Source organism: Haliotis asinina, chromosome 4 (assembly GCF_037392515.1).
Source record: "Haliotis asinina isolate JCU_RB_2024 chromosome 4, JCU_Hal_asi_v2, whole genome shotgun sequence".
Classification (NCBI taxonomy): domain Eukaryota; kingdom Metazoa; phylum Mollusca; class Gastropoda; order Lepetellida; family Haliotidae; genus Haliotis; species Haliotis asinina.
In genome coordinates this window covers 75,544,789-75,550,788 of record NC_090283.1, presented here as the reverse complement: position 1 = coordinate 75,550,788, position 6,000 = coordinate 75,544,789, and the positions used below count along the sequence as shown (strand labels likewise).

General features: G+C 38.3%; 1 protein-coding gene across 3 annotated transcripts in view; it reads left to right on the top strand.

Annotated features, from left to right (window-relative positions):
• The first annotated feature begins 2,694 nt into the window (after positions 1 to 2,694).
• Positions 2,695 to 6,000, top strand: part of LOC137281884 (FERM, ARHGEF and pleckstrin domain-containing protein 2-like) — a 130,553-nt gene continuing 127,247 nt past the window's right edge. For all 3 annotated transcript variants that reach the window (XM_067813574.1, XM_067813573.1, XM_067813571.1), the window contains exon 1: positions 2,695 to 2,849. The gene's annotated coding sequence lies outside the window, so the exon portion shown is untranslated. The remainder of the gene's footprint in view (positions 2,850 to 6,000) is intronic.

Genomic DNA, 6,000 nt, shown 5'->3' with positions numbered 1-6,000 from the left:
CGAAAACATTCACGCCCTCACTTGAGAAAACGGGAGAAAACTGTGCAAATATTAGCCAATGAAACAGTTACCACTGCGTCACTGTGTACATTATGTACGTCACCCGAAAGGGCGGATGGAGAAACGGGTGGCCCAGACATAACAGGCGCCGTAACGTTATCCTTGCAATTCCTTTGGTGAGTCTGAATTCCACAGTCTGGCTATCAGCAGCGTTGATTTCCAATAACCACTCTTAATGTGGTTCACAAAATTGGTAAATCTTCTACTTCTATACCCCGGGTTTTCCTCACTCCAAATAGGGACACGCACCGATATTACTGAATACTTTCACTCCTCTACCCGAAACCTGGTTTTCCAAAACGGTCATACCAGATACATGTCGATAACAGATAACGTTGGTAGCCCGAACTGTTTTCGATTTGCGGATTCTTATACTACCCAACAAAAGTTTAGACTAGTGTAGTGTAAATATAGCCACTTACTTCAGTCAGTTGTTCTAAGCTCCATTACACAAATAGTCCATACTGTTTAAAAGATCTGTTTACACATGACCTGATGTATTTAAAACAAATTCGTAACGTTGAAAAGATCGTTACCATAAGTTCAATAAATGGTGAAACTCGGTGAACATTGGCGAATTCTTAACGAACCTTTACACCAAAACGCAGCTGTGCACATGCACAATATCTAGATCTGCTCATGCTGTTCGGCACTTTGGTGCATGATCCTCGTGCAATTCATCTGCAGACAGACAGACAAACAGGCAGAGGGAATGGGAGAGGAGAGCGAGAAGAGAGACAGGGAGAGAGAGAGGGGGGGGGGGAATATTCTTAAACACTGAGTATGGTTTCTTTATCCAAGGTCGGCCTTCTTTAATTGCTTATCCTCATGGGGTTTCAGGTATGTTTGATGTATGCCTTCCAGATTTAGCCGATGCAGTATTAATGGCCCTCAGTATATTGAAGAACGCTTCCACAACCATATTTCAGTTTCTCTTTGGGAAAACTGTATTCAAGACTGCTAGCACGCATGTTTCTGGCTGTAATTACCAAGTTCATGAATTTCAGATTTCTATAGTATATTAATATTACACCATTTCAAGACGTCCAGGACACACAGTCTTGCAGACTATATGGTGCTTCATCTGTGTCAAAACTGCATGATCGTGTGTTCAAATCACAGAATCTCTTGATTCTGTTAGTAGGTTTGTCAGTGCCATCATGAAAGGGTTGCTCCGGGATACTCTCCCACGTGAAGCTGACACACAATGGTAAAAATATAATTAGACCAAATCGACGACATACAACATGAACATAAATGCCGCTACTCAACTTCAGCCTAAATGCCGATAGTGTTTTGGGTTTTTTTTTACTTTATCATTTTCTACTTTATCATTTTATTATTTATTATTATTTATTATTTATTTGCTTTTTAAATAGGTATGGTGTATAGTTACTATGTTATGAGGTTTGTCCAAAATGAAACGCGAAGATTAATCCAGAAACCGGGATGGTAACAGAACTAAATTGTGCAATCAGTATATGGCCAAACACTATTAATGAATACTGAGAAGTTTTAATCCACACACGGTTTAGATGCGCAGTAAGCACCGTGAGAATGTGAGAATGTGAGAATACAATAGATCAGATACGCATTTGCGAGGAAAAAGAACAAGCCTTGAATTCATACGTTAATGCACGTGTGTTCGGAATATTAAACCTGGCGAATATTTGAAAACAAAACTGACGCTGTTCATGAGTCGAGAATTGTTTGGAAGTTGGCGTGAATTCAGTACAAATGTACAAATAGGTATCTTGTCCGCACATAGCAAGTAGGTAAGTCATTGTGGAAACGGCCCAAGCAACTCTCTTGTATTTAAGCGAAAATAAACGAGAAGGAAGTGGGCAAGTGTCGTTTAAGCTCATATTCATTAACATTCAAGCTGTATACGGGTGGCTTGTAAATAATCGCGCCTGGACCAGACAATCCAATGACTGATGGAATGAACATTTTACGAGCCATCCCACCGTGGACAGAAGGTTAGCGTAATGGTTACGGCGTTTACTCGTCACACCTATAACACGGGTTCATTTCCCCATGTTATAATATGTGAAACCCAAATCTGGTCTTCCGCCTCCTGTGAATTTGCTGGAATATAGATAAGAGCGACATAGAACAACACTCTCTCACTTCAAACCATGTCACCTTTAAAATAACTAAACGACGTCATATTGGTGGAATGTTGTTATAAGCGGCGTAAAACTATTTTCATTCACTAAGCCGCACCTTTAAACATTCATATACTACACACCAAATCAAGATATGTTCATTGTAAAGTGGACATTTATGCTTGTGTCAAATAGTCTATGTTATTTCAGGGTAAGCGTTATAATTTTCATATAAATATTATTTCGAGTTTTCGAAAACTCTAGGTTAGTTGACATCCACAGCTTCATGTGCGACAGTTCTCGCTATCAGTGTAGTGGCGATTCTCAGTCAGCAAAGCTGTCAATAGCGGCTGTTCTAGCATCTAGCTTTACCCATAAAACTTTATCTTTTCAAGTTCAGTCGCTGATTTTATCGATATCAAAATAATTAACTTGGCAGTTTACACGTACAGAAAAGACGGACGACGAATACGAGAGAGTATGGTTAATTATAGAACAGTGAGTCACCCCCGATAGCTGAATGCTATTTACGGGGGAGGAGAACGGAAGAGCGAGGTCAATATTACGATACCCTGTGTATAGCAGCTATTGCTGTTTCAGTGCTGACCACTGTCGGATTTTACGGTGGTATAAGACGACTATTTTGGAATATACTACTTCCGTGTGATATTGTGTATTAAGGTAAGCATGATGTGTGCATATGATATAATTTCAGCGCTTTTCTTACCCAGTCAGACGCAAGAATAACGAAGAAATGAATGCGAGTGTTTCTAGCCCAGAGTGACTTCAAACAAGCCGGGCGATCAAAGTGCAATCACAAATTACCGTGCATGCTTTGTAATTCTCTTTGTTTTGAACGTGTTTGCGGAGGCCGTTAATTTTAATTTTCTCCTACGTTCGTGATGTTTAGTTGAAGATTTACGGTTAAATGTTGAAAAATCGGAACGATGGTGAACATTTATGACAAAAATGGCTGCCTGTCTAGCGAGCCGCAATCGAGGGTGAATAGCCTCCCCAATGCAGTGTTTCTCCTCTATGGGTTATTCATGATTCCGTTTCACATAGGGGTAAATACTTTCCCCCAAGGGTGCGGGAAACAAAGCTGTCGATGCACACAAGGTCAATATAAGCGTAGCTGGAATATGTTAACCTATTTTCACTTTCTGTCACAAAACTAAGTGAAATCATACACTTCACTTTAATATGGACGGGGGCTTTCCCTACAGTAACACAAATATGCAGTATCGATTAATATTTACGTCTTATGACAACTGATAGCTGTCCTGAAATTGTCTCATAAACTAAATGATTAAGATTTAATTTTGCAATGTCCTTTGAAAAACCTAATTAGACAATGGCTTTCGTCCAGTTTATCAATTATATGAGACAAAGCCTTAGCTAACTGGTACACCTATTTAAATTAACTCAATTTTTATAATGATCAATGATTTCGGTTAATAAGTATCCTAATTACACAGAGACAATGGGTCAGTTTTATGTATCTCACTAATTGCAACATCTAAATCTAGACGAGAAGGGACTCGAGACAGTAGGGCATACTCTGCAGTAAGTCGAGGATCTATATTCACTGCCTTATCTGCTTAATAAAATACACGCCATGTGGGTCAGAACATTCTGATAAGCAGGCATTTTATGTAGGTTATTATAGCTATTCATAATTCTTTCTGTTAACATGAGTGACACGCACTGATTTAGGTAGCGTCCTTACCATCCCTTCACAGTTTACTGGGAACGTTTAGATATAATTTATAACAGGTTTGACTTGTTTGGAATTGAGTTGAAATAAAAGTATTTTTATAATTATCATGTCATGACAGTCAAGACTGATGCTAATTCACATGAAAGTTTGGAGGCCTACACATGTGAATAGTGTTTAATATACAGAAGAAAAAATCAATAAATCAATATTTTTGTAATTGATCTGTAAATGCAGAATATTAGAGAAGTTTACAATGCAAAAGAAATTAATAATGATCTTAACAATAGTTGGTCATGATGAATGAGAGAAAGTATATTTGTGGAAAAGCATTGTATCTAAATGTGGGGATTCTCTGAAATGATAGGTTGTGTCACTTTGGTCTTTGGTCTTGCACAAGAAGTAGAATGAAAGAAGCTCATCCAGAAGCCATTGAGTGTCATCAAGTCAGTAACATGGTGGTGTTTAATGCAGTCTTAACTCACACTGGAGCTTAAAATCCATTAAGTAAACATTATGAGACAATACTGCACAATACGTCCCAGTAATCTTGTAGAACATTATGGCATAAGTTTCTATAACACTCCCAGAGCTGTGCTTAAATAGATCCTGCTTGCATCACTGTTTTCGTAGCTGTTGGATACAGCGCTTTCACCACCTCAATGTAAATATACTGCACCCATCATAATATTTACATCATTATTACGGCGGCATCATCTTTAGAATAATTTCTTTCCTTCTCTCCATTCTTATCCAATAACAACATGTACATATATGAGAAGGTATTTTTTTTTTTTAAATGTTTCCAAACATTTGCCAGTTTCAGACACAGTACACTTTTAACAGGTAACTCCAATATGGCGGTATTTTAGGGACCAGTCATTTAGTACAGGTTTCAGATAATCAGATTTTTTTGTGCACAGATCTACTGCTTGTTATGTTTTTGGATGACCCTTCACATATTCTTTTTCATAATTTTATGACATTCACTTAGAGACTGACATATATGTCCGGTGACCTTCTCACGGTTTATTTACCCAAACACTACAGCACCCCGACAAAGCATGCTATAATAAATAACCAGTCCCAAACTACAATGGGCTTTGCAATGAAGCTTCATTTATTTATTCTCAGAATTGGCAAAGAATGCAAGATTCTTCGTTTTGTGTTAAGTGCATGTGAAAACTTTCAGACCTACCACAGCTTATCTGAGAACTGTCTGTGTACAACAGCACATTCTTCCATGTTGCATCTTGCTTAAACATCAGTAGCTAGTCGTGCCTCACAAAATGGATTGCTTCCATGCTTTGTTGTGAACACAGAATGTTCCACTATAAATGACTGTATCCAGCACTGGTAGACTCATCCAAAGTGCTGGAGTGAATGGCTATCTCATCAGATCCTGGAACTCGAGTGAGGCTGTCGGCTTCTGTTTTTTTAGCAAGATAGGGCACCATCTGCCCTTTGTGAAGTAGGGTTTTATGAATTTAAGTTCATCTGAGTGATTGCACAGATGCTATCTAGGTTTTAAACTCGACCTATCCAAAATGTCATGACCTGTGGCATTACAGGTTAATTACAGTCATATGAAAAGACTGACATGTTTCTTCAACTTATTTTAAATAAAGGGTCACTTAAATGTTGTATGTTTCTCATCACAGACAAACCCTGCACATCACAGAGGCTGTCCCTGCTTTAGTGGTGTGGAGAGTCATGAGTGTTTGAATATCAGTGAGAGATGATACTAGTTTTATAAAGTGGCCAACCCATTTTTGTAAGCATGTCAAATATTTGACATTAATGAATATTGTTTTATATTACTTGGATCTAGAAATACAATCTGATTCAAAAGACATCAAGAAATCAAGAGAGCTAATTACACACCTGAGCCTATCGGAACACAGTATCAGTGTATTGGCATGACTAACTAGCAGTCAGCTTAATCTGGATTCAATTAACACCACTCTAGTACACATTGGTGCTCCTGGTGATTAAATTGACACCACTCTGGTACACATTGGTGCTCCTGGTGATTAAATTAACACCTCTCTGGTACACACTTGTGTTCATAGTGACTAAATTGACACCTCTCTGGTACACACTTGTGTTCTTAGT